Consider the following 23,392-nt stretch of genomic DNA (forward strand, 5'->3'; position numbering starts at 1 on the left):
ATGCCTACAGGAAGTCCCCCCAAACGCATTTCATCACTGGCATGCAACATCCTCAGGAGCAAGGGATGCTCGACTTCACCTCCGCTTTATAAATATCTTGTTCCACCCACTACACCCATAATTATTATTGCAATATCCATGGCTCAAATCTTTATGATGGTGTAGGGCGGCACTTCCGGTACGTCATTTCCGCTTGTATGGAACACACGCTGGAGGGCACAGCAGTGTTTCCTGTGTAAAATTCTCATAGGGTCTGCATTGAATATACACCCTGTTGTATATGTGGGGTTCTAATAAAACTGGTTCACACTATGAGATGTATTCTTTTTTTCTGCCTTATCAAGTTTTATTTTACAGTAATTATCCCTTTGAGCATGATCTGGAGGTTGTGCGGTCATAAAGGAGCAGAAGATTACAGTGAGTGTTTGGAAGGAAGATCTTGGCTATGGTGCATGAGTGAAAGCTCAGGGGAGTAGGTATGTATGTATATGGTACATCTGATCACTAAAAAGCGCATCTTGCCTTTTTTGTAATTTACATGGTGTCAAACGAAGTTTGGTGAGTGTGTTGTGTGGTGGCGTGGTCCAACGTACAGGTTTTTTTTTTTTTTACTTTTTCTAAACACATGTGGACTAATATAAGAGCACAGATCACCATTTAGATGTGAACTTATTTGTTATCAGAGCACAGGGCACTAATGAATATATATGGACTTCGTTTTTGAATTCTTAATTTTTGAATTATGTTTATATATGTGATACACAGATAATTAATTAAGAGGTTATGTATGTAGTGCTGTCTTACCCTATGGTATAGTGGTTTATGATTTATATTGACATGTTTACTTTTTTTTAAGACAGCAGCTAGTTAATTTGTTAAGACCCCTTTCACACCAGGGCGTTTTGCAGGCGCTATAGCGTTAGAAATAGCGCCTGCAAAACGCCCTAAAGAAGCTGCACAATTGTTTGTAGTGTGAAAGCCCCGAGGGCTTTCACACTACAGCGGTGCGCTGGCAGGACGTCAGAAAAAAGTCCTGCCAGCACCTTCTTTGGAGCGGTGAAGGAGCGGTGTGTTTACCGCTCCTCCACCGCTGCTCCCCATTGAAATCAATGGGGCAGCGCTGTAATCCCGCCGGCAAAATGCCGCTATTGCGGCGTATTACCGGTGGTTTTAACCCTTTCGCGGCCGCTAGCGGGGGGTAAAAGCGCCCCGCTAGCGGCCGAAATGCGCAGCAAATCCGGCGGTAAAACGCCACTAAACATAGCGTCGTTTTACCTCCCACGCTATCAGCGGTGTGGTGTGAAAGGGGTCTAAAGGAGAGGATAGCGTGGGTGTTACATATAATTTACTCTGTGCAGGTCACTTGAGTTCCTCCACCCCAAACTCGTCAAACCATGTCTTTATGGAGGTGGCTTTGTGCACAGAGACACGGTCAAGGTAGAATAAAAAAGAGCTATCCCTAAACTGTCGCCACAAGAACTCACAAAAAGGAACAATAAATTATTCATGATCACCAAGGTCATCATACCATATTTAATTCCCAGACTGATGTCTGGTGGTTATCACATTTCTCTTGTGAGGGGTATGCATCCATTTAGAGACTATACATTGGTAAATAATGAGACTTCTCTTATTGTCACACCATCCTTTAACTTGATCTGAATCATTTTTGTGGTTTAATGATGTCTCCTTATAAGGTGCTGATCTTACAATAGGAGCATAAGTTGATGACACCAGTGAGGATGGGGTCAGATTCACCGGATCATTTTCCAACAATTAGAGTGTACCTTGCAAACATTTAATTAACTTTCCATCTTAAACATAGCTATTATGCTATTACTGTGCACTTTTTTTGTTTCCATAACAACCTGTTCTTATCAGCAGCTTGGAAACACAGCACTTCACTTCAACTTTCCAAAACTCCTAATTAATGGACCTGTTTCAGGGTCAGATCACAATTTCCCGTAGAATATTCCATTATTCATAGAACAGAACATTTCTCTTCATAAGCAATTAAAGTATTTTTAACAAGTTAAAAAGTAAGGTCTGCTCATTCTACATTCCATTTTGGGCACCAAGTCAAAAGGTAAAACCCAACCCAATGTAACTTTAGGTGCCTGAGGGTGTTAGATGTTCATCATCTCAGACACATAATTGTGGCTGGGTCAAGTTCTGACTGTGGTGTCAAAAAGGGATCTTTATCTGTTGTTGAAGCTCTTGGTAGAGGTCAAAAGTGTGGAAAGAATGCTAGCTATCTTAAAATTTCTAGTATAACAACTGATTATTCTTGAGGAGCAGAGTCACCAGGATTGCAAAGCATGCATGTTTGTTGATCTTGGGTAAGGGATAACCTTTTTAGAGGGGTCTAGAATTTAAATCTATGGTCAGGTTTTACTATTGGCAGAGGTTTATTGAATCAGAAAGGCTGTCCTGATAAGCAGATTCCTTCAAGGGATGTTTAGTGTTTTATAAATATAAACTTTATTTATTACATTTATCATTTATACATTTATTACAAATATCATTTTTATTTATCAATATTTGACAGGTAAATCTGAAGTATTATATATATATATATATTCTACTTCAATAGTTTTATTAAGGTTTTTTTTTTTAAATGGAGAGAGTATACAACTCGTATACAAACAGTAGTATCAAAATAGAGATAAGATGACTTTTTGCGCACACTCGTGGAATGGTGACAACTGTGGTACCTAATACCGTATTTATCGGCGTATAACACACACCCCAAGTTTAGGAGGGAATTTAAAAGAAAAAAACTTTTAGGAGAGAGGTTAAAGGAAAAAAACTTACATTTAAATGCCCATCAATGCAGCTTTGTCAGTGTCATTTGCAGCCTTGTCAGTCATTTGCAGCCTTGCATTGCAGCCTTCCATTGCAGCCTTGTCAGTCGTATGCAGCCTTGCGTTTGCAGCCTTGTCAGTCATTTGCAGCCTTACATTTGCAGCCTTGTCAGTCGTTTGCAGCCTTGCATTTGTAGCCTTGTCAGTCATTTGCAGCCTTGTCAGTCGTAAGCAGCCTTGCATTTGCAGCCTTGTCAGTCATTTGCAGCCTTGCATTTGCAGCCTTGTCAGTCATTTGCAGCCTTGCATTTGCAGCCTTGTCAGTCGTATGCAGCCTTGCATTTGCAGCCTTGTCAGTCATTTGCCATTTAAAAATAGCGCCGGTAGCTCTCGGCCGTTCTCGGTGGCTTTCGGGTATTTTCCCCCGTTCTCGGCTATTTTCGGCCACACTCGGCCGTTCTCGGCGGCTTTCGGAAAGAACGGCCGAGTGCGGCCGAAGGTAGCCGAGTGTGGCTGAAGATAGCCGAGAACGGCCGAAGATAGCCTGAGAATTGCCGAGTGCAGCCAAAAATACATGGAAGCCACAGAGAGCAGCAGAAAGCATTAGCAGCAGCGGGGGATCGGTGTATAACACGCACCCCCAATTTTCCCCTGAATTTAGGGGGGAAAAAGTGCGTGTTATACACCGATAAATACGGTAATCACCACAGGCGATGCTTTAAAAAAATAACGGTTACCAGGTTAGAGTTACAGAGGAGGTCTTTTTCTAGAATTATTGCTCTCATTTTAACGATTGTGGCGATACCTCACGTGTAATTTGAACACTGTTTACATATGCAGGTGCGACTTGCACATGCGGTTTCTTTGCTGTGCGCGCTCGCAGGGATGGGGGCACGTTACAAAAAAAAAAAACATTTTTTCTTTTTTTTTACATTGTCACTTTAAAAATAAAAATCTGTAAACATCCCTTGTTACAGTAATAGGTGGTAACAAGTACTCTTTATGCAGGGAATAGGGGTCTAAAAGATCCCAAATCCCTTCTTTGCCCTTCAGAGTATTCAGATTGCCAAAAACAGTGATTTTGAATACTGTAATTTTTTTTAAATCCGCGCCATTGGCAGCAGAAAAAAACAGAAGTGACGTTGTGACATCGCTTCCGTGTTTTTAGATAGGAGAATGGAACAAAGCTGTTTACGGGTTTTGTTCCAGTCTTAGCCTAGCCGGCGGAAGTGCCGGATCATGGATCGGGTACCCCCTGGTGGGACCGGAGGCCCAGGAAGAGCGGCTCCCGCTCCTTAGGATAACAGCCGAGTGGCTTTTAGCCGCATTGGTTGTTATCCCTAAAGAGCTGCAGGCATTACCCTGGTTTAACCCCTTCAAACCGAGGCCGCATATGTATGTACGATCGATGCTAATGGGTATTAAGCATAACCATCAAAATAGTCTAATATTATAATATCAACTTCAATCATTAATTAACAAACACAAAAAACTTGTCTGTCACACAGAGATAATCCACCCTACCAGGACGCTTGGAAAGCACATACAGGGGACATAGGAAGACAAAATACAGTAGCTCAGCATTTCCTTAATCCACCGGCCAGCTGATGTGGGTCAAAATCACTTCCATGTACTTTATACCAAAGAGCAAATATGAAGTCTAAAGCTGAAAAGAGAAAGGGAAGAGAGAAAAGAAGAAGAGAAAAAAAAAAAAGAGGGCTTAGAAGGTAAGGTCAACTGCCCAATGGGTCTGTCAGAGAGCCCACTGCCCCGACCCGCACTCTTCAAGTATCAGAAGGTTGGATATATTTAAACCAAGGGTCCCAAACACGATCAAACCTAGCGGATCTGTATCAATATACTGACCAGCTTTTACTGTAACATGTTCCAGGTCAGCTTACGCTTTATAGCCGCCAAGTCTACTACCGGTTTCTTCCAGGCAGTCGCTATGCAATATTGTATATATTTTTTACAATCAAATTCAATGATAAAGTGAAACTTGAGGGTCCTTACACATGTTTATCAGGGGAAATAGCTTGCTGGGTCCCAGCTCCACCCCTTCTCCACCAGTCTTATGCCCCATACACACGGTTGGAATTTCCGACGTAAAAAGTCCAATCGGATTATGTTGTCGGGAAAATCCAATCGCGTGGGCTTTATTGGATTTTTTCCATCGGAATTTACAAAAGAAAAAGTTTGGGCAGGATCTAAAATTTTCCGACAACAAAATCCGATCAGACTTTTTCCGATTGTGTGTAGAGAATTCCGACTCACAAAGTGTTTTGCATGCTCAGAAAAAATTTGGAGACGAAAGCTATTGGCTACTGTCCTCTACGTAGTCCCATCGTAAGATGTTTACGTCACCTTGTTCCGAGCGATCGGATTTTCCGACAACTTTGTCGGACTGTGTGTATGCAACACAAGTTTTGGCCGAATTCCGTCAGAAAAAATCCGACTGATTTTGTGGTTGGAATGTCTGACCGTGTGTATGGGGCATAATACCTACCTATCCCTAATCCAGTGAGATATCACCCATGTTCAACAGAGCCTATTGTTAAAATCTTAAAACCAGTTCCACATATGCACTGTGTATTACCTAGCCCATGCCACGTCTGTACTCCACGCCCCAATGGAATACAAACTCTTTACAGGACTGAATGAGGAGAAACTGCATATGTAAGGGCCTGGCTCAGATTTTGGCAATGTACCTGTGTAGCTTCATGGGCACAGCTACATATAACTGCAACTACACTCAAGGCCCATTTGCACTTTAACTACTATGCTGAAAATTCTGTTGTTTACAGAGTTCAACTACTGAATATAACATTTACCACACAATTAAATGATGAGAGGAAGGACTCATCCTGCTCCCTCTGTGCATCTCTATTAATATGAAAGTGGTATTCATATAGCAAATAGCTACTGTTGTGTCTTCTCTTTAGAGAAATGTCATAGGTGCAGCCTCTATTAAAGCCCAACTAATCTTTCAGATTAAAGTAGCTTTTCTTTAGAAAGCAGATACATCCTGTTCTGTACCAGCAAGCTGTAGAAAAGACGGTATCAAATCTCAGCCAGTTCAGCAGGGACAGACAGTCGATCCATCAATCAACTTGGGTACAACCAGCATGTCATATTTTTAGCATGCGATTATTGCCAGCAACTAGCAGTAATCAATGTGTCCTACAGCAGGGATGGGTCTCCACGCCCCCCTGCTGGAAGAACACAATAGCTTCATGGGAGGAATCAAGCAATTTCCATTCCTGCAACAAAAATTGCATAATCTATGGTTTGCCAAACCAATTTTGGCAAGTATGGAAGTAGTGGTCCATCTGTAGAGCTTTGACACACCCCCTGCTAATTCAGCGCTAGAGTTCTCCAATTAGAAAGGGAATATGGGGTTTTCTGGTTACATATTTATAGGTCTGACTTAGCTGGAAGTGTGCTGAACCACTGCAGAGAGATCACTGCTTATAAACAGGGAGAGAGGGATCATTCCCATAGCATGCTGGAAGTGACAGACTTTTCTAATCAGGCTGTGTCTGTTTCTAAAGAAAATTACCTGTAGGATCTTGCACACCTTTTTGTTTTAACCACTTCACCTGGAAAGGTTTTACCCCCTTCAAGCCCAGGCCATTTTTTCTATTTAGCCCTGCGCTACTTTAACTGGTAATTGCATGGTTATGCAGGGCTGTACCCAAACTTATGTAATTTTTTTCAAACAAATAGAACTTTCTTTTGGTGGTATTTGGGTTTATAATTTTTTATTATGAAAATAAAAAATGACCCAAATTTTGAAAAAAAAAAACAATATTTTTTACTTTTTGCTATAAAGCATTTCCAATAAAGGAAAATATGATTTCTTCGTAAGTTTTGGCCAAAATGTATTCTGCTTGATGTCTTTGGTAAAAAACAGTCCTTATAAGTGTATATTGTTTGGTTTGTGTGAAAGTTATAGTGTCTAGAATCTATTTTATATATACTGGAATTTTTATTTATATATATTTTTAATACTACTAATGGCAATGATTAGCGACTTATATATAGTTACATAGTTACATAGTAGGTGAGGTTGAAAAAAGACACCAAGTTCATCAAGTCCAGCTTATGTGTGTAATTATATGTCAGTATTACTTTGTATATCCCTGTATGTTGCGGTCGTTTAGGTGCTTATCTAATAGTTTTTTTAAACTATTGATGCTCCCCTCTGAGACCACCGCCTGTGGAAGTGAATTCCACATCCTTGCCGCTCTTACAGTAAAGAACCCTCTACGCAGTCTAAGGTTAAAACCTCTTTTCTTCTAATCCTAATGAGTGGCCACATGTCTTATTGAACTCCCTTCCACAGAAAAGTTGTATCCCTATTGTGGGATCACCAGTATTTTATTTGTAAATTTAAATCATATCCCCCTCAAGCATCTGTTCTCCAGAGAGAATAAGTTCAGTGCTCATAAACTTTCTTCATATCTAATATCCTCCATTCCCTTTATTAGCTTTGTTGCCCTTCTCTGGACTTTCTCCATTTCCAGCACATCCTTCCTGAGGACTAGTGCTATCACTGTCCCATTATGAGGGGAAAATAATACTGGGATTATGCTATATGCACCCTAACCTGAGGGAAGAGGGGGAGACTGACCCCCTATCACAATTTAGATTAGCAGGAAGGATGGGAAGTGCCATCATAATGGGGAATTTTAATTATCCATACATAGACTGGGTGAAAAGCACCGCACATTTGTCTAAAGCTCGCCAGTTCCTAAATGTCTTGCAGGACAATTTCATGGGTCACATGGTAGACGCACCAACTAGAAACAAAACGTTACTAGACCTACGGATTACCGAGACAGAAGTACAGTTAAATCACACTTGTTTAATATTAATAAAAAAAGGTAAACGTAGTCAAAACATAGCCAGAGTTCAGGAACCGCAATGCATAGTCAGACAAGCCAAAACTTCAGGGAGCCAGAGAACAGCATAGTAGAACAGCAAGCAGAGTCTGGAGCCAGAAGGAATGTCAGCCAAGCAAATCTTTAACAGGAACACAGGAGAGTGTCTCTAGAAATGTGACCAAGGCGAAGGCAGAGATCATCTGGACTGGACAGCTTAAGTAGGCAGGAATGATGAGCAGGATATCATTAACAGGTGAGTCACTGTGGAGAGATAGGAGCTGGCAATTAGCTGACAGCTGAGTGGCCAGCCCAGAGAAAGAAGTGCTGAGCCTGGCCCTAACAAGTAGAATGATCATGCAATTCATCCTGTTCCTCAACCGAAAGATTTGAGACAGTGTCACGTTTGATTTTAAGATTTTTTTTTTCAATGGTGGTAAGTCTGACAAATGCCAGAAAATTGACGTTGAGGCCTAGTGCTGGAAACTTGGCAGACTTCTTTTGGTTTTTGACACGGACATTTTTTCAAAACACGTTGGAGGTTCTGTCTGTTTGACAGTTTTTGGGCTTTCTCTTCAGCTGTTTCCATTTCTGCTCCCAATATATGTGTTTGTTTTTATTGCCACTATGATGCTGTTGATTGGTATAAATGTTAAATACATTTGTATATTTTTACTAAATACTGTTTGTAGTCTGTTTAAAGTCCCAATTTGAGGAACCTACTTTTACTCTTTTTTTGTTTATAGTGCAAAAAATAAAAAACGCAGAGGTGATCAAATACTACCAAAAAAATATATATATATATTTGTGGGGGAAAAAGTACGTATTGTTTTGTAATTTTGTTTGGGTACAGCATTGCCTGACCGCGCAATTGTCAGTTAAAGTGACACAGTGCCATATCGCAAAAAATGGCCAAGTCTGGAAGGGGATAAATCCTTCCAGGCTAAAGTGGTTAAATGGGCTTTAAATATTTATTTATAAATTTAAAATTATATGTAAAGAGTAAAAAAGTATATAAAAGATCAGTTTGGAAACATACATTTAAAAATAAAGAATTAAATTAATAACAAATCATTATAGTTTCCTTTTTAAATAGTAAATAAATATGGAAGAGCAACGGGACTAACTTCGATTTCTGAGCTATTATTTCAAACCCTTTTCAGTTGACTTCATGGTTCTTTCAGAAAAGAAAATCGTAGTAACATTTTTTCAAATGCTGTTATTCCCCGAGTGTCTTTGCAATGAAGAGCAGACTTATTGTATATACAAGGCAAGGTTAACACGTTCAACAAAGTGTATTTAGCCAACCATACAAATTCTTTACTCAGAGGCAGAACTTTTATTCTAAAAACATTTTGACATTTTCAATTTAAAAATCAAGGACTGAACATGTTGATAGGCTATTTTTCAAGGATGAGCATAATGGGCATGATCTAGAGTTGCTCAGAAAAAATTCTATTACACATTTTGTGGATCTGTAAATTGAGCGCTTGCATTGTTTTCTTGGTGCACACATGAGAAATAATGCTCAGAACTCACAAAGTATGATTTGGCACATGCAAGTTTTATCTTGATTTACAAATGTTACATATGGTTATCTTGTTTGATTCCCAAATATTTTAGACAAAAAACAGGTAGAAAGCTATGCTGACCTGTTAGAAATTCTGATCAATGCTTAAGAAAGCAAGTTGAATAAAAATATATCATGCAAATCAGCCCCTGATGTGGTAGATCTTCTCAAAGAAATGTTTCCATTGAGGTTTGGTAGCTTTGCATTTAGGGGAGTAGATAAGGGGGGGATATGAGGATCCACAAAGCATCCTGGCTGGTGGTCCCTTTAGGGGTTGCACAACCCAGGTATTCTTCTGTGTCTCAAAATATACTGTACGTGCAAATAAATAATTTATTTAGATGCAGCAATGTACATTAAAAAGTCAATGCAAAAATGGTTGAAAACAATTGTCCACATGATCAAGCTTCTGTGCACCTCTTACATAATAACAGTGATCTCCAGTAAACAAAAAACCTGCATCTCCAGACCTCTTGGGATGGACAAAATCCGCTCGGTGAAAAGATCTCTCCAGCACCTGAGCTTAGTAATCCATGTTATATGTAAAGGTATAAAATCACAAAAGGCAAGCCCAGTGTAAAACTCATAAAATCCACTTTTTATAAAAAAAGAAAAAAAAGAAAATGCACTTACAAGGAATTAAAGCAGCAAACAGCAGTGTTCCAATACAAAGCCACAAATTTTTACTTCCAAGATTGGCAATGGATGGCGCACCTGTGCTGTGCAGTGTTCCCTAGCTCTGACCAACTGGTTTTAACAGAAATAATGTCATCAGGGGAATCTCAATGCAGGGAAACTAATGACAATCCTCGCCCCCCCCCCCCCCCCCCCCGGCGCTCCTACCCATTTATTTATGTATTCATTTATGTATTAAAGGTTTGAAGACTATCCACAGTACCTCTTTCAGTAATTGAAAGTAGTGATTAGATAATGCTCTTTGGACCAAGATGACTAGAGGATCTTATGTACACTTTTGGTCAGTCAATTTGGTTAGTCAGAATCTGCATCACCAGAAAACAAGAAGAACCCTCCCACTACCAGACCAGAAGAAAAATAATTTGGCCTGTCACATGGCCATGTGGTCTCAGGTAAGTAACTTGAGCTTTTGGTTTGATTTAAAAAATAAATAAAAAACTAGTAATCCACACAGTGAAGTTCCTTTGTAAAGTACAGTCCCTATCTCGAGTTTAATAGAGTTCCCATCTTGGGATTTATATTCAAACGGATAAATACCAGAAGCTCAGCATAGCTCATTGGCAGCTGAAGAATATGAATGATCTGAATATGAATGATCTAAGATTCTGGCTAAACTCAGTTTGACTTGTCGGAAACTGCCACATGGTAGCGGGCCAATCAGCTTCAGCCGTGGAACTCCCTGCCCAGCAGCTGCACGTAACAAAGTAGCAGGGATTATAGCATGCAGATACTGCCACACACTTAATTCAACTCCAGTGTAAGGTGAAGGAAAAACTGGCTTCAGCTCAGATACCAGCCCATTGGTCATGCTCCTCTTACGTGTTTCACATTGGGATTGATCATAGAGAGGATCGGGAATGCTGATGAACGCATTAAAGCGGTAGTAAACCACATCCAAGATAAAAATAAAAATGGGCCCCGGGCAGTTAAAATCATAATGTGCTAGGATGCATTGCATACTAGCACATTGTGACAGACTTACCTGAAAACAAAGCCCTCCAGCGGTACTAAGTCACCGCTGAAGGTACTTCTATCTTCACCCGGTCTTCTTTCTGGCTTCACAGGCTTTGGTTATCTTATTAGCCAAGCTGGCATGTGACATCACTCTGTTAGGACCTCTGCTTGCTGAGCCACCTGGAATGCTGGACAGCTCCTTGGACAGCTCCTTGGACAATTCCTTGAGTGATCTTGTCTTGAATCTTGTTTGCCTTGAACCTTGAACCCTTTGCTCCTCCCATGAACTTCCTGATTTAAGCCATGTCTCTGCACATCCTGGTTGCCAGAATATTGTGCCTTCACCAGCCAATATCTTGCTTCTATTTCTCCTTCTGCCGACCGTATCCTCGCTACCTTTCGTTACCGACATTTGGCTTGTTCCTGGACTACGCTTCTGCTGAATCCCAACCTGCAACTATTGGTTACCGACTTTTGGCTTGTTTCTCAACTACGTTTCTGCTTGATCCCTACCTGCTATATCTGCTACCAGAACCCGGCTTGCTCACCTCCTGGTGGGGCTATCCTGAGGACCGCGACCTGGCACTAACACGCAGCCAAGCCCATCTCCACCTTCGGGAGCTCTGGTGAATACCGGTTAGTGCTTAGACCCCGCACCTCAGGTGAACCCGTGTCATCAGCCAGGGTGACCTGTGTGAATATCTGCTCTGCTGCTATAGCTACTGGCCTCTGAGCCTGACTCCAGACTGTGACAGAATATTCTGCCCAAAAACATGGAGGCCGTTGTAGCAGCTGCCATGGCTCCTCTCAGGGTTCAAATCGCTGAGTTGCAGACATTTGGTGTTAACTACCAGGAAAAAATTTCTGAGTTACAAATTGAAGTGAAAGGTCTACAAGAGAAAATCCTTGATCTACACAAACAATTGCGGGATTTTCATGCCCGAGATACTGCTGTCATAGAAACGAATGCACGAATGCCTCTACCACTCAAGTTTAGCGGAGACCGCCGCCATTATAGAGGGTTAATTAATCAATGTCGTATATACTTTCAGATGCAACCTGCTGCATTCACTTCTGACAGGAAAAAGGTGCTGTTTATTATCAACCTCCTGACTGAGGAAGCCTTAGCCTGGGCCTCCCCTTATGTGGAGAAAGATGATGTCATCCTGGATAATTTTGATTATTTTGTGACTGCGATGAACCAAGTTTTCAATGATCCTAACCGCTGTGCTACTGCTGAGGCAAAATTGCACAATTTACGGCAGGGAATACGCTCTATTGCTGAGTACACAACTGAATTCCGACGTTGGATCTCAGATACCAATTGGAATCCAGCAGCACAAAAGAGTCAGTTCCGTCAAGGACTCTCAGAACAAGCAAAAGATGAGCTTGCCAGAGTAGAAAGTCCTGATGACCTCGAAGCTTTTATTAAATTATGTATTCGAATTGATCAGAGACTTACTGAAAGGAGAGACTGGGAATCCTAGGCAGTAATGGTGGCATGCGTTTTTCTACTACTCAGGATCCTCCTAAGGGTCCAAGAGTTTTTCCTGATTCTGGCACTCCTGAACCTATGCAGGTGGATGCTATTAAAAGATCTATTACTACTCAGGAGAAAGAAAGACGACGTTCAGAAAACGTATGTCTTTATTGTGGAGACTCTGGACATTACGCAGTCAATTGTCCCAATAAATTTAAAAGAACAATTGCAGCAACGGATGTTACAGTATCTGAACAAATAAACTCAATTTCTCAGTCCATCTCTCCTTTGACTCAGGAAGCAAATAAAGTTAATTCTTTATCAACTCATTTTGTCATCCCTATAAAGCTTATTGTTGAAAGCAATGAAATACCTTGCTCTGCTATACTGGACTCAGGGGCTGGGGGAAACTTCATCGACATCAAATTTGCCCAAAGTAATAACATTCAAATAAGAAATAAACTCGCCCCAATTGAAATGGAAACTGTGGATGGCTCACCTTTGTCTTCAGGCCCTGTTACCCACGAGACAATCCCACTTAAACTCCTAATTGAAACTGACCATCAGGAGACTATCAGCTTTGAGCTGATTACATCACCCAAGTTCCCTATTATCCTGGGCATTCCTTGGTTCTCTATCCATAATCCCTCCATCAACTGGGAGACACGTTCTTTAAGCTTTACATCTGACCATTGCAAGAAACATTGCAAAGAATCTTATCAAATAAGCCCTCCACCAACCCAAGATTTACAAGCAGTTTTGGCAACTATCCAGTCATACGATAAGCTACCTCCACAATATCTTGAGTTTCGGGACGTTTGTGATAAAAAGAATGCAGATCAGCTGCCTCCTCATCGCTCTTATGATTGTCCCATTGAATTGCTTCCAGGGGCAGAAATACCATTTGGTCGCCTTTATTCTTTATCAGAACCTGAACTAAAAGTGCTCAGGGAGTGGATTAATGAGAATCTTGAGAAGGGTTTTATCAGACACTCAACCTCTCCTGCTGGCGCAGCCTTGTTCTTCGTGACGAAAAAGGACTCCACCCTGCGTCTGTGTATTGACTACAGAGATTTAAATAAGATCACAATTAAGAATCGCTATCCACTCCCACTGATTCCAGAAATGCTTGAGAGACTCCGCTCTGCCAAGCTCTTTACCAAATTAGATTTACGAGGGGCATACAACCTTGTCCGCATTCGTTCCGGAGATTAATGGAAAACTACTTTCAGAACCAGATATGGACATTTTGAGTCTTTGGTCATGCCCTTTGGGCTTTGCAATGCTCCTGCAACTTTTCAACATTTTATTAATGATGCTTTTCGAGATTTGCTTGATCAGTTTGTAATAGCATATTTGGATGACATTCTCATTTTCTCTGATACTTTGGAAGAACACCGCAAGCATGTCAGTATTGTTTTCGAGAGATTAAGGCGAAATCAACTTTACATAAAACTAGAGAAATGCGAGTTTGAACAAACTCAGATCCAGTTCTTGGTATACATAATCTCTTCTGAAGGGGTAAGCATGGATCCTGATAAAATCAAAGCTGTGGTGGATTGGCCCGCCCCTAAGAATGTTAAAGAGATACAGCGATTTGTTGGATTTGCCAACATTTACAGAAGATTTATAAGGAATTTCTCTAAGGTAATTGCTCCAATTACACAGTTGACAAAGAAGGGGGTGCCCTTTTTGTGGTCACCTGAGGCACAGGCTGCCTTTAGTAAACTGAAAACTCTCTTCACTTCTGCACCAATACTGGTACATCCAGATCCAGAACTACCTTTCATCGTAGAAGTTGATGCTTCTAATTCTGCTGTGGGAGCTATCCTTTCTCAGCGAATGAGAGAAAAAATGCAGCTTCATCCTTGTGCTTATTTCTCTCGACTGATGTCTTCAGCCGAGATGAATTATGACATTGGAAACAAGGAGCTGCTGGCAATTAAGGAAGCATTTTCTGAGTGGAGGCATCTGCTGGAAGGAGCTAAGCACCCTGTAACCGTTCTCACCGATCATAAAAATTTAGAATTTATTAGGTCTGCTAAAAGGTTGTCATCTAGACAAGCACGTTGGACCCTTTTCTTTTCCAGGTTTAATTTTGTTATTTCATACCGCCCTGGGTCAAGGAATGGTAAGGCTGATGCCCTATCACGGATGTTGTCTGGGCCTCTCCAGGAAAGCACCTCTGAATGTACAATCCTGCCTCAAAAGAACTTTCTAGGGGCCATGAGTTTGAAGACATTTCTTAATCTTCTCAAGGAGGGGTATGAGAATGACCCACTTCTTAATAATCCTCCTAAGGACATTAACCTCAAGTACAACAATGGTTTTTGGACTCAAGCGCATTGCCTCTATGTACCTGAATCAGTTCGGGTAGAAGCCCTCAGGTTGGTACATGACTCTAAACTTGCTGGTCATTTTGGGGTTTCTAAGACAGAAGAACTCTTATCACGTTCCTTTTGGTGGCCTGGGTACAAGAAAGATGTTAAGAGTTATGTGGCTTCATGTCTAACCTGTGCTCGCAATAAGACGCCTCAATCTTCTCCTCTGGGGTTACTTCTACCACTTTCTATGGACTTTGTGGTTGACCTTCCTCTTTCAAAAGGGATGACCACCATTCTGGTAGTCGTTGACCGTCTCACTAAGATGGCTCATTTTATTCCAGTTAAAGGGGTACCCTCCACCAAACATACTGCTAAGGTAATGGTTAGAGAAGTTTTTAAACTTCATGGAATTCCTGATGATGTGGTGTCTGACAGAGGGGTACAGTTTACGTCAAAATTTTGGAGACGTTTTTGCTCAGCTTTGGGTGTAACAGTTAATATGTCCTCAGCTTTTCATCCGCAGTCTAATGGTCAGACCGAGAGGACCAATCAAACTCTGGAGCAATACCTTCGATGTTTCGTGAGTTATCTTCAGGATGACTGGGTGGACTACCTTCCTACGGCAGAGTTTGCTTATAATAACTCTAAACATAGTTCCACATCCCAAAGCCCATTTTTCTTAAACACCGGGTATCATCCAGTTTTTATTCCTGATCTCCCTATCTCAACTTCAATTCCTGCTGTTACCAACAGACTAACTTCATTACATGAGATCCAGGAGAAATTGACTGATACATTGAAGGAGGCGCAGGAATATTACAAGAAGGCTGCTGACAGACATCGTAGGTCTATTCCCACTTTTCAAGTAGGTGAGAAAGTTTGGTTATCCACCAAAAATTTAAAAGTTCAAGTTCCATGTGCTAAGTTGGGTCAAAAGTTTATGGGACCTTTTGAGATTTCTGCTCAAATCAACCCGGTCACTTTTCGCCTAAAATTTCCTGACAATATGAAGATTCACCCTGTGTTTCATATATCACTACTCAAACCATTTCATGAAAATACTTTTTCTGGAAGAATTCATCCTCCTCCTCCACCTGTCGAGGTACAGGGTGAAGAAGAATTTGTGGTGGGAAAAATTCTTGACTCCAGGATCTCTAGGAACAAATTGCAATATTTGGTTCAATGGGAAGAATATGGGCCAGAAGAAAATTCTTTGGAGCCTGAGGAGAATGTTCATGCCCCTAGATTAACAAGGGAATTCCACCAGAGGTTTCCTCAGAAAGGATGCATTGCATACTAGCACATTATGACAGACTTACCTGAAAACAAAGCCCTCCAGCGGTACTAAGTCACCGCTAAAGCTACTTCTATCTTCACCCGGTCTTCTTTCTGGGTTCACAGGCTTTGGTTATCTTATTAGCCAAGCTGGCATGTGACATCACTCTGTTAGGACCTCTGCTTGCTGAGCCACCTGGAATGCTGGACAGCTCCTTGGACAGCTCCTTGGACAATTCCTTGAGTGATCTTGTCTTGAATCTTGTTTGCCTTGAACCTTGAACCCTTTGATCCTCCCATGAACTTCCTGATTTAAGCTATGTCTCTGCACTTCCTGGTTGCCAGAATATTGTGCCTTCACCAGCCAATATCTTGCTTCTATCTCTCCTTCTGCCGACCGTATCCTCGCTACCTTTCGTTACCGACATTTGGCTTGTTCCTGGACTACGCTTCTGCTGAATCCCAACCTGCAACTATTGGTTACCGACTTTTGGCTTGTTTCTCAACTACGCTTCTGCTTGATCCCTACCTGCTATATCTGCTACCAGAACCCAGCTTGCTCACCTCCTGGTGGGGCTATCCTAAGGACCGCAACCTGGCACTAACACGCAGCCAAGCCCATCTCCACCTTCGGGAGCTCTGGTGAATACTGGTTAGTGCTTAGACCCCGCACGTCAGATGAACCCGTGTCATCAGCCAGGGTGACCTGTGTGAATATCTGCTCTGCTGCTATAGCTACTGGCCTCTGAGCCTGACTCCAGACCGTGACACACTCCCCTCCCACGCATGCACGCAGGAGTCCCACGCATACACACCGGCTGCATCTAATGTAAATATCTCCTAATTGGTGCACGTTTAGGAGATATTTACAGTACCCATAGGTAAGCCTTATTATTGGCTTACCTATAGGTAAAAATCATACATGGGAGTTTACTCCGACTTTAACTTTAAGAGGCCACATGGCCATATTTGTTCAATGGCATTATTCAGACATGGCCATGCGGAATACTGCCCCTCCCAGGGTTAAGCTGGAGCAATTGCAAAATCCTAAAGATGACAGAGGATTATCATTACCCAACCCTTGGCTATACTATATTGCTGTTCATTTACAACATCTGCTTGGCTCTATGTCCCCTAGTCAGGCTTGTCCATCAGCCCGCCTTATGCTTATTGGCACTGGAGTGGAATCTGTTCTGGTGGGACTGGAGGCACAGATGTTTCAGAAATCTAACACACAGATGCCCCACTTCTTCAAAAAATATGAAACAAAGGCAGACAATTGCAGCGGGTTATGGGCTTTTCTGAGTATAATCCGATTTGGGGCAATTACACAAACGTAGCGCTAGCTAAGCTACTGCAGGGCCCTTGGTGTGACTTATCTGTCCAATATATTCCCTAATTGAAAACTATTGCCATTTCCTGACTTGCAAAGCAGGTTTACTTTACCCATTACCATGCTTTGTCCCTATCTCCAGCTGCAGCATGCTGTTTGAGCGCAGGGTGACACAGGGGAGTGGGTAAAATCACCTACTCTTATTTTCCATATGCTACGCTCTAGCACTGAGACTAAGGGAATTATTTCCCAGTGCTACCACATGTTGCTGATGGAAAATTCAAAAACTCATCCCACCACGGTAACATCCCTATGTGAAAAAGACCTAGGATCACTAATGGGAGATCAGAGGGAGGAAGCTATATAATCTCAAAAAACATCTGAGATTTACATTATACTCAGAGTGCATTACACCCCGGTAAAGCTTCATAGGATGGGCAGGTTAGCAGACCCCTTGCATGGTAGGTGAAGGTGGGCTCCTGGGGATCTTATCCATCTCCTCTGACGTTGCCCAAAGCTCCATTGTTATTGGATTTTTCAGAGGTCTGTACCTTTAGATCTAATCTGCTGTGTGCTAGGTGCCCTTGAGGAGGTGATTCCAGAGGAAATGGTTAGAATTGCTTTTCCCTGAGTCCTATTCCAGGCCAGAAAGGTTATTTTAATGGGATGGAAATCATCCTTATGACCCACGATTACCTCATGGATAACTCATGTGGCAAATACTCTTATAATGGATTACTACATTTATCAGCATAGGGGGAGCTCAGGCGAGTTTGAGAGGCTTTGGGCCGCTTGGCTCAATACACCCGGATTATGCCCTAGGGAACTAGTAATGTCAAGAATTCTACAATGCCCTACAGGTTGATTTTATTCAGTGTATGTTGTGCCGGGTGTATTGTGTGGCTGAGAAGGGACACTGTGGCCCCTTGGAACACAAATATGTTTTGATGTATTGCAATGATAGACGCAGCATGTATATCTGCACATCCGTTTTTGAACTGTATGTACACTGGAAGTTGATTTGTTTTCAATAAATGCTCTTTTTGATAAAAACAAAACAAAACCTGGCCATATAGCCATATTAGGTCAAAGATGTTACTAGAATCCCTGCTTCTTTGTTATGTGCAGGTAAGGTAAGGGGAAATTCAATGGCCATAGCTGAATGGGGTGGGTGCCTATCATGTGGCAGTTTCCCATGGGTTTGGGACAAAATTAATTGAGGCTCAAACTTATCTCATCCCTACTGAAGACCTCCAGTGTGCCCCTGTACCATGCAGTGTAGCTTGCAGATATATTTGCATAGGTATGCAACTAAAACCACTGTTTTTAACTGTATAATTTTTCTAATTGGTAAGAGTGTTGGCTAATATTTTTATTGTATTGTTCTGCTTAATTACAAGCATAGTTTTGTGGTAGACTAGGCTGCCATCTATAAAGGAATATATATTTTTTGACGGATAACCAAAATGTCTGACTTTTAAGGTACCAAAAGAAAAACATATTGATACAAATATCAAACAATATTAAAACTAAAATTTATTTTTATAAGATTCATAACATTTGGGGTATCAAGTTTTCCCTGGTTTTGTGGGACACAAAGGAAAAATCTATGCCAGATGCAATACTTGCTTTCCCAGGTTAGCCAAAACAAATTGGAAAGTGTATATTTTCCCTTTAATATATCACTCCATTTTTTATTTTTTTAATCAAATTTCCTTCTGTAGAACATGCCAGTGAAAGTCGTGGCTTTATATAGAGAAATGTATTACCATTCTTGTTAAGAGATAGTTGTGTAGGCTTTATTTGCTACTCTACAGTGGTGTCCACAGTTGCTATTGATATGTAGAATGTTCACATATGTGTAGCTTTTCATCTTTCTCCCTGGAGCCTACTGCAGAGGAGAGATGTGACTGGAGTGAGCCAAGGCATCAGAAGGATTAATGATGGTATAGGGGTTAGTGTGGGTGGGAGGAATTGCTGAGGAGCAGACTATGAGTGAGGTGAGTTTAAAGCCTGTGGTAGGAGCTCTGGTGGGTACAGTAGACAGCTTTCTGCACACAGCAGCCACTTTACCTGGCAGAGCAGTGTGAGCTTTCCCACCCACCCTCCTTAGTTGTCTACTTTTTTCTTATTTGGCACAGGTGTGGTGTTTGGGAGAAGGGACACACTTTCACTGATTGAAAGGTCTATGTGTTTTTCTTCACTATTTATTGTTAGGGCAGGCTTCTGACAATGTCAGCTTACAACACAACAAAGATCTTGAAAGTGGTGGAGAAGGTAAAGTTGGAATATGGGTTTGAGCGTTATAATGAGGCTTTGATCAACTTTGGTTTTGCAGGACAGTGAGACCTGATGTGCAGTATAGTGGCATTTGGCAAGTACATGGATTACAACTCTGATCTCTGATAGGAGTTTGATAAGACATTGTCAGGGGCCTGGTTACTTCTGAAATCATGTTATAACATTACACTTTCTCTTTACAGAATCTTGGAAAGTGGGGGAGGAGGTGATCGTGGAATACCATATGTGTTTGGAACATCTAATGGGGTTTAGTCCCCACGGGGTCATTTTGGTTTTGATAGTGGTACCCACTGAGTCTTAGTGTAGAGTGAGGGAGCCATTGGCAGGTACAGAGTAATTGGGTCACATAGTAGTTACTACTTTGATGGTAGGAGTATTATAAGTCATCATCAAGGGCCTGGTTATTGCTGATACTATGTTATAATGCTATATTTTCCAATTACAGGTTGTGTTTTTTTTTACCAATTTTTGTTTCATTTGCATGATGTTTTCTGTGATGGAACCGTCCAACACCCAGCTTGGGTGCCTCCATCAAGATATAGTTTCCTCCAGTCTGGAACCCGGAACTGATTATTATAGCTGAACACCTTTGACTAGGCGACTATAGCTGAGATGCAAACTGGGGCTCTCTTTATTAAAAATTCACATGGAATATATAGCACAGAAGATCAGGTAGAACCTGATCACATTACCCTAACAATGCAAACTGTAAACAGGGATATAATTACCATAGGTAATGAACAGCCAACATAAACATAAACAGTAAGCTAATTAAACAACTAGCCACCTAGGTGACCCACCCAGACCCTTCATCATCAAGCCCACAACCCTGGATACAAAGTACATTATACATTATCATAAGTATACACATCCCACAATGGTTCGATAACAAGGTAAAGTGGTCACAATATTAATCACATCTCCAAGAGATGATCAGACAGACAGAAACAATAGGTGACTCAATTAACAATGGGAATGCACACCTAAGGGCACACAATGGGAGAGACATACTATAACAATAACAATAAACTCTTAACACCTTAATAAACAGATAATAGCAGATGACCCCAGTATCAGGTTGCTTTGAGCTGATCATATTAACATGTGCTGTCTCACAGTCTAAAGCAGTCATTGCTGGTTTGGGCACAAAGGACCCAAATCTGTGTGGTTCGGGGAGACATAGACCCAAATACGAAGCACGACCACTCCAAGGGTCCCCCAGGCACACACCTCCGAAAGAGTAGTGTTCCCTTAAAAGCCAAGGCCCATAGTGAGCAGGCAAGAGACCACCCTGCAGTCCCCCCCAAAAGCCTCTTTCCTGGTTAGAAAGTTGTCTTTTTATACACTTCATGCTATTGCCTAAATCATATGTGATGAAATAAAATATTAAAAAATTAACCACGATATGGGGGTCTTTCGTGTCAGTTGAGGTCAATTTGGCTCTACCACAGGTCATGTACATGTACAACATCGGGCAAGACAGCAAGCAACATGTGAACATTTACCTTCAGGGTACAGTGGTTGCTTCCAGAGCCCGTATAAGCATAATGAAGCAAGACAGGTAAAAAAAATATGTTTTACTTTATTTTTTTTCACAAGATTGATCTACAAGGTCAGATGTGTCGGAAAACTGGAGTTACATTTTAACAGGACAATTTGTATGTTTGTTTATAAGCTAGCTCATTTCTAAATTTAGAATTAACAATGTAATTATAAATTATGATGGAGCAGAGTACTCCAAGCCCCTAAACAGCATGTCCTACTTTGAGATCCAAGTCACTGTGCTTCCTAGAGACTCTGGAAAATAATCGCCAGAAATATCCATATTTATTTTACTGGCTGTTGGATGGAGAGAATTGTACCATCAGTCAGACGAGCTATTTTACATGTGCTCCCTCGGTGAGGCTTTTAATCATCATTTTCTCACAGAACAGCCAGTGCGCAGGGATTATCATGACCAAAAGCTGTTTTAGTGTGGTTAGAATAACTTAATCAGCCAAATACGCAGCAGGGCCCCCACTCCACACTTCCACCTCCTCGTCTACGCTGTCTAAGAGCCTGAGACATATTTCTTGCTGTTTGCTTCATTATTTGTTAGCTTTCGGCCAGATAAAAGAGAACAGCCCAGCTTAATTCCAGAGACAAATCCGCAGTGGATATTTAGCTATAGACATGCTGCCGCTCTATTTTTTTTATAATAAGGGTCACTTAAAGACCCTGGATGGACGAGGAGAACCATTCGTATTTGTGATTTGGTGCTTGACGATCTGTAAGATGATAAAAACAAAAGCCTAACCTTTCTCTGTATATATACCTTGCAGTACATCCAGCCCTTGGCTGTTAGCTACATAATAAGCTGTTAAAATGTCGTTCTTTTACTCAATCACAATGCAAAGGGCATGATCTGCATTATCAGCACACCACAATTCCCAGGATTCCCTTTAGTTCATCAAAACCTGGGGTATGTTCATTGTAAACACATACTGAATATGTCAACAGGTAAACCAGCCAGGGCATTAAAATAGGGCCCCTTTACATTGGTGGTCAGTGAGAAGCCCCCCCTTATAATGGAGGTCATAGGATAAATGTTCCCTTATATGAGTGGTCAGTAGAGATTGGGCTGAATACCCCTCTGTTTGGTTCACAGCAGAACTCCCTAAACAGGGGAAAAATTCTGCCCCTGACAGCGAACGCCATTGAAGTCTGTGGGAGCCGAACATGATTAATCAAAAGTGCCCATTTTGATGGCTTATATGCAAGTAATTGGCTCTAAAAAAGGTATAGGGGTCCGGATACTGCCCTGGGGGACATGTATCAATTTTTCTTTTTAAAAAACAATAGTTTTTTTAGGAGCAGTGTTTTAAATGATGCTTAAAGTCCAACAAGAAAAATGTGTTAAATATACTGCCGGGGGGGGGGGGGTCTCCTTACTCTGCCTGTAAAGTGGTGTGTCTGTATCACGTATAGAACCTAGTGCAGCAAAAATGAAATTTCTAAAGAAAAAAGAAAAAACATTTAAATTGACTTGTGGCAGCAATTGCTGGCACCCAAATATTTTTAAAAAAAATTAGGAACAAACCCTTCGGGTCTGGTATGGATTGTAAGGGGAACTGCACACCAAAAAAAATAAAAAAGCCATACCAGACCCTTATCCCAGCATGCAGCCTGGCAGGTCAAATTTTTGTATGCCATTTGACAGTTCTTATATAGGTAAAGGCGGAGCCACCTGGCGATGTCACAGGGTGGCGCCACCTCTGTGTGATGTCATAGACCCACATACACTGGTTGGTGATGTCACAAGGGGGTGGTGCCATCAAGTGGCATTGCCAGGTTGACCCGCCCTTATCTATATAAGAACTTTCAAATGGTAAGCCAGCCATTTGGCAGTTCGCCTTCACAGCGAGTGGAGCTATTTTTTTTCTTTTTTAGGTCCGACAGTGGCAGTGAAGTTGTAATTGACAGTGGATCTATATCGGGGGACACAGTTTTTTTATTTTTTAATAAAAGGATTGTCAAAAACTGCCTCTCTGTTTTTTTTTTTACTTTTTGACACTGTGTACCCCATACTCATTCACATGGGGGGTGGGATCTAGGGGCTCCCTTGTTAAAGGGGTCTTCCAGATTCCGATAAGCTCCCAGCCAGCAGATCCCCACAACCACAGCCCAGGATTGAGGGCATGTGGCCTGCTATGGTTCAGGAGAGGGGGACACTTGCTCATTTAACCCCTTTAACCCCTTTAAACCTTTTCTGGGCTGTCAGGCTGCATGCTCG

The sequence above is a fragment of the Lithobates pipiens genome, unplaced genomic scaffold (genome assembly GCF_037356315.1).
Source record: "Lithobates pipiens isolate NorthernLeopardFrog02 unplaced genomic scaffold, aLitPip1_a1.2 Scaffold_8, whole genome shotgun sequence".
Classification (NCBI taxonomy): domain Eukaryota; kingdom Metazoa; phylum Chordata; class Amphibia; order Anura; family Ranidae; genus Lithobates; species Lithobates pipiens.